The sequence below is a fragment of the Morone saxatilis genome, unplaced genomic scaffold, assembly GCF_004916995.1.
Source record: "Morone saxatilis isolate NCDOM2014 unplaced genomic scaffold, NCSU_SB_2.0 Contig3, whole genome shotgun sequence".
Lineage (NCBI taxonomy): Eukaryota > Metazoa > Chordata > Actinopteri > Moronidae > Morone > Morone saxatilis.
This window is the reverse complement of record NW_023339873.1, coordinates 2096797-2103676: the sequence shown is the minus strand read 5'-3', so window position 1 is coordinate 2103676 and position 6880 is coordinate 2096797.

The following is a 6880-nucleotide window of genomic DNA, read 5'->3' as shown; positions in this document are numbered from 1 at the left end:
TATATATATGTATGTATATATGTGTATATATATGTATGTATATATGTGTATATATGTGTATATATATGTATGTATATATGTGTATATATGTATATATGTATATATATATGTGTATATATATGTATATATGTGAATTTTCATCAGTGTTGTAACTTAAAATAGTTATCAAATAAAACAGTAACTAATTCCTATTGAAACAGAGTATACAGAGGTCATTTTTAAATTTAAGAATATAGAAATATCAATGAGAAATTTAATTTTTCAGTATTTGAAATGCTTAAACTGAGAATAATTAACGGTACATGTGGACACTAAAGTCTTGAGTTCTACATTTATGGAAGACAAAATGATGACTGTTACACTGCATCACTTTACTTATTCTGTTTATTTTTGCACTCTTCAGCTAATTTACATCTGTTGTCCCTGGGCAAGTACACAAAATATGATCACAGAACAATAAATACATAAATGTCCAACAGTGTGAGATGATAAATGGAATCAACAATCTACTATAAACCACAACTTACACTACTGTAACATTAAATACAACTGCTCTCCAGGATAAAGTTGGTTTAAAATAATGAAGCCCTGGGTAAACACAGAGGTTACCAATGATACTAATTAAGGTTCACATCAGGGTGCTGCTATTGTGCATGTTTGCTCACTGGAAAGGCTCTGCTACACTAACTGGAACTGAACCTTAATTATTATCATTGGTAACACCTGTGTCTACTATTCCATGTGAAAATGGTCAATTACATTGATTCTTAAGCCCACTGCTGTGATTTAAACTGCACTGTTGGTTCAGTGTGCACTCAGCTGCTGTGTCCTGTACAATCTCCACTAGAGGTCACCCTATAAACCTGCTCCAGGTCTAACAGCGTCTTCAGAGTGTAGGGACAGATTTCTACAGCTCAGACTGCATTTTAAAGGCTTCTGACAAACTGTTTGCATTAGTTCAAACAATTATGAATTAATGCAGCAGTATAAGTCCTGTGTGTCTTAATGAAATTATTCTTTTTAAACTTTAGATGTTTATTTAAGATCTAAACTCTGAAGACCTGAACACAAGTTATATTCACTGAGCCTTCACTTTAGGCAGCCCTGTAATAGATGTATGTAATGTTATATATTTGATAGATTATTGTTACTGAAGTAGATTGTTATAGAAGTTATCATTATACCTGCAACATGTTTTACATGTTTACATGATTTATAGTTTGCAACTTTGTAATTATCCAGTCTATGGCATTGGTTACCAACTGGTAGGTCTTGATTTTTAAGGGGTGTAAGAAAATTTAAAGATTATACAAAGTTGGCCTCTGTCCCAGCATTTTGTTAATTCTTTTTGTGAAGAATATTAAATGAAATTAAAGTTTAAATGTTTATTTAAGCTCTAAACTTTGATGACCTGAACACAAGTTCAGCCTTCACTCTCTGATAAACAGCTTGGTCCTGCATTGGAAAAGTAGTTAAGAGTTACAACAACCAAAGTGCTAATAGAACAATGGCCAAGCGTCCAAAAAGAGTAAAGTATGAAAGATTGGTAAAAATTAGATAAACATAATACAGACGGAGAACTGCTTTAAAAGTTAATAAAAAATATCAGGAAAACTCATCTGTGATCAATATTCACAGGAAAAAATCTGCTCAAAGTTCTACACAAACTTCTTGCAGTTATTGAGTTCACTGTTTGGGTTCATTGTACAGTTTATCATTTCTGTACTGGTATTGTTCTGCATTTAATATGAAATACCCATAAATGATTTAACTTAGTCAGTTTATAGAAAAGAGATTCCTTTAGGAAAAGTTGGTAACCAGTAGAACCATCTTCTGTCTGATCTCGAGTGCACAGCTGATTGGTAGGTGAACATCACGTAAAAAGTGCATATTGTGCGTACTATATCACAGATTTAAGTATTTCTCTGATGGATGCAATGGTAGATTACTTTTTCATTTTCACTTCATCTTTCTGCTCCTCAGAGAAACAAAGTGGTCGGTTAGTCTTAAAAATCCCCCCAAAGACTCCGAACTGGGATTCAAGAGGACGTTGAGGGGCCCTGAAAGAGCCCCCTTTCGCCTCTTCTCACACTAATCCAATATGACTTGTAATTAGATCATTTAAGTGTCTGCCACTCTGTCTGCGCCCCGCTAATGCATTACCAATACCTGCCTTAACTGTTGGGATGAAGGAGCGCTTCTGTGACAGGAAATGGGAGAGATGACGGGTTTCTGCGAAGCACGTCAGGAGCTGCTGATGATCTGAGTCACATGATGGATGAGGGTTTTTAAGTGAAGCTGAGTGTCTGTCGTACAGTGAGCTCTTAAGTGTTTGATATCGTGTCAGGATGATTTTCAGTGATCTGTCGTCATTTCACTTTTCTTTAATAATCCAGGAAGGGATTTTGCTTTTTGCTCACTGATCTGCTTTTTAAGGTTTGTTTTATACAGTTTTCCTCCTTTTCCCGTTTAATTATGTAGCCTTAAAACTGGGCAAATCATCTTAGGTCAACAATGGCCTGACAGTATCATATTTTCTTATCAGACAACTGTACACTAAAGCTATGTCATGGTTACACTGGTTCATGCAGGTTTTTAAAGCTGCACAGATTCCATCAAATGTATTGTATATCTCTTAAACATGATTTTAGAAGCATTCCCCACAAATTTAAGATTGGAATTGATTTTCTTTCTTAAAAACAAACTACAAATGCCATCATACTGTAATGTATTATCACAGGGGCCACTGCTTCTTTTCATATGGGATAATATTGTAACCCACACTACTACTAATCTGTACAATATATCTCCACATTATAACATTCGTAGTTTGGATCTCGACTTTTTAAAAAAATTACATTATTACTGTTATTATCCGTTGTAGTAATAACTGTCCGTGCTGCCAGCAGGCGGCACTGTTGTCTAAGCAAAGGCTCTCAGCTCAGGTGGAGCTGATTACTGTTTTACTTTATTCCGTCTGTGTGAACACACACACACACACACACACACACACAGGGCGTTGCTTGTCGTCAGGTATCAGGTTGGTTCCCAAACTACCAACCACACACACTTGAGGCAGGTCCCACACAACACCTGAGGAAGCTGAGAAGCTGAGAAACCCCCTCAGAGCTCAGAGACAACAGGAAAGAACAATAGACGTTTCTTTCATAAAAACCTTTTAAAACAGTCACAATAATATTAATATTGTTTGTTGATGATAATTCCAACCTGAATTCAACAGTCAGTGCTGGTTCCAGGATGCAATTTTTCTGTTTATTGCTTACAAACCGCTGTTGAAAGATTAATATTTGTGTTCACCACAAAATGTTTTACTGGAGAAATTTCTTATCAGGGCAGCTTTACAGGAACTATTTACTGCTGTAGGTTCAATCAGAACTCCTGTAAACCTCTTAAAGCCCAGTTCTCTCCTGGAGTAACTTTGGAAAAATAATTTAGTTCCGCCTTACAGTCCAGATACACATTTGAGGCAGTGGGGTCACAGAGGTTGAGGAAAGGATTTCTAATGCTGCAGTTAACTATGTTTCATTATCAGTTAATTGTTTGGTCTGAAATAGTGAAAGCGCCTGTTTTAATTACCCAGAATGATCCAAAACGCAAATCTGATAGACAAATATTAACATTTTAGCTTCCTGTTGATCAGCTAATTGATTAATTGTTTCATCTCTAGTATTCAGGTTTATTTCATGTGTCTTATTGTCCTTTCTATTGGGAACCACATAATGTTGTTTAGTCTGATGAAACAATTATTTTTTCAGTTGAAAACAGAATCAGGATAAACTTTAGGCTTCTTTGTTTTTCTGTTTGAAATGTTTCCACACAAACACATTTTACCTGAAAGTATGTAGACGTATATATTGTGTCATATTTGTGAAGTCTGATGTCTTGTAATCCCACGTGGAACAGGCTAACTAACTACTGTGGATTATTTAGGTGATTTGAAATATTTGTGTTTTCGCTTAGTTTAGCACTTTATTCTGAAATTCCATCTGTTATTAATCTGTGCACGTGCACGAGTATGATCTCTTGTTGGTAGGACTTGGAGAGTATGATATCATTCACCTTTACTGCTGCTGACCGCCACATGAAAAGCTCAGTGAAAACAGAGTTAATCTCACCCACTCAGGCCTACCTGCTGTCGCTGGGTCGAACGCTACAGCGTACGTGCTGATTGGCTATCGGCCTCTGGCTCCATTGTTGTGGCCGCGCTTCTGTTGTCTCATACCTCAACAGCTGTAATGAGAGAGGGGAGGTGGGGGAGGTGGGGGAGGCCTTTTTCTGTTGAGCTTAATGTTTAATAAGCCACTGGACACAGAAGGAAACCCGATCCTCTCCGGAGAGGGTGGCGTGTGTGTGTGTGTTTGTGTATTTGTGTGTGCACACTCTCCGTGCATTTGTTGTGTGAGTATCCAAGCGTGCTGCATTATTCTCTGGTCAGTGTGTGAATCAGATGCACTGTGTTGATTGGGCTCTGTTGTAATCGACTCTTTATTCAACCAAAGGACGGCTTGTATTTCTTCTCAGAGCCCAGCTTCTGACAAAACCCAAGACTGCTTTTCTCTGTGTCTTTTTAAAGCTTAATTTATTAATATTTTTATCAACAAAAAATGATAAATGATGTGTGATGTGGAAGCTATACAGGAAACTATCAGCAAATCTGCTGCTCTGCAGAACTTTTAGCCTCGTTATCTTGTTGTTTTAGACTCCATTTACACCTGGATTTATCTGGGTGTCTTATCTGGATAAGGAAAAATGCACAAAAGGCATGTTAAAGAGTGCAGAATGCAGAAACAGAATGATCAGATTAGGCAGAACGCATGTGGAGGTCTCACTCGCATTGTGATTGGATCGTAGCTACTTGTATGTGACATCTGTACAGTTTGATGACATTAAAGGAAAAAAACACCCAAAATGTTAAAAAGATCACCTACAGTAGCTCTGCCTCTATGGTCCCATTTACACGTCGGTTAGAGACGCAACGGCTGTCATCGAACTCCAATCTAACCCATTAGGTGACATAGTGTGAAGAGCCAGAGTCTGTGTAAGGAGGTAGTTGGGGTTGATGTACTGAGGGTGAAACACAGGATTTGTTTTATCCAAGAGGCCGATGTTTGTGTTCAGTGTGAAACCAAATGTCATTTAAGTTTTATGTTTCACAGCGTTGGGAGTAATGCGTTATAAAGTAATTCCACTGCTTTTGGAGGTGACGCAACTAATTCAAATTAAATAAAACAATTAGTTACTGAAATTTAAATGGGCTCCTTGGGTTACTTTTACCTTACCTGGAAAAAGAGGACAACTGCAGCAGACGGCAGAAAAACACATCCGAGTGAATCTCGCTCATTTTCTGGATTATGGTTTAACGTCACCCACTGAAGACTGTTCAATCCGTTCATCAAATATCCTCAATAATCATTTATTAACCACTGTAGCAAAGCTCAGTTCATGTTGCTTGTTGCTGCTCTCTGGTGGTCAGGAGTATTAACAACTAGATAAATATCTGTCCTACAGCAACACTATAATAATATAACTGATGCATTTAAAGGAGAATTTAAGCAGACAATTAAAAATAAGGCAAAGGTTAGTTTACCTAGTACAGTATTTGATAAATTAATTCAACTGTAACTGACAATTTTTCAGTAACATGCCACTGTTTCATAACATTACGTACATGTCCTGCATGTCGTGTAACATACTTATATTAACCCAAATCATTAAGTTTTCCTAAACCTAACCAAGTAGTTTTGTTGCCTACACCTAATGAAAGTGCAACCGTTCCACAACATTAACCACTCTGTTAAAAAGGTGACTCATACAGATGTTAAAGGGTAGCTTGTTTGTCTGTATTAGACACTGAGGGGCACGACAGAACGGTTGGCAAACTCAGGAAGCATTAAAGTACAGCAGTTTTGACAAGTAACCACCAGTAAGTCCTCGAGCGTACGATACAAATAAAATCCAGTGCCAGCACTTCTTTGTTACGGTAACTCTTTAAAATAAAAAATGAATGAAGGTTCTTTTCCAGCAGCTGCAGGTTGCTTTATTGTGTTTACTGTTTTCCCGTTCACCACAGCCCTGCGGCACCTTTTACTCTATATCTCTTATTGTTTCATCCCAAACAGTGGAATAACCCTTTCATTCCAGTTGACGTTTGCTTCCTCTCTCCCGACATCCTTTCCATCGTCTCCCGGATGAAACGTGATTGCCATCCTTCTCAGATGAATCATATCACCTCCTTTTATTTGCTCACATTAAAAATGCCGGCTTACTAATCAGCCTTTTGTAACATACTCAAGGACTTAAACGTCACAGTCACGGTGGATACAAATGCAGTAACAGGACAGTAAAACTGGATTGTTGTGACCTCAAATGTCTGATTTCAACAGCTTGCAATTAAACCTTTGAATTCAGAACAGAAACAGAAATTGTCCCCCATTGCCTACACTGTTATTTCTGGATACTCCAGAAGTTATTTGAACTATATACATTTTAGTTTTCAAGCATTTTTACATAAAATTCTTAGCTGCTCCTCTCCTCTACCCGCGGCAATCAGCTGGAGCCACCATGCATCACCCAGAGCGTCACAACGTGATTACAATAAAGACGGAAGTTTTAGCTTTCTGCTGCAAAAAGAATGAACCCTCTTGGTATATAACAGGATAACATGGAAAAACAGCCAGCCGTGGGAGGTCTGTTGTTGGAGGGTTCAACTGTGGAAGAAAGTAACAAAAAAAACTGTTAGAATTTGTTTTGTTGTAAAAATCGAAGGGAACTTCTTCCTGTGAGAATAAAATCAGTCTTTGGACAGAGTAAGGGAGTTTGGTGACATGTGACTCAACGTTTTGTGCAGGAAACTACAATG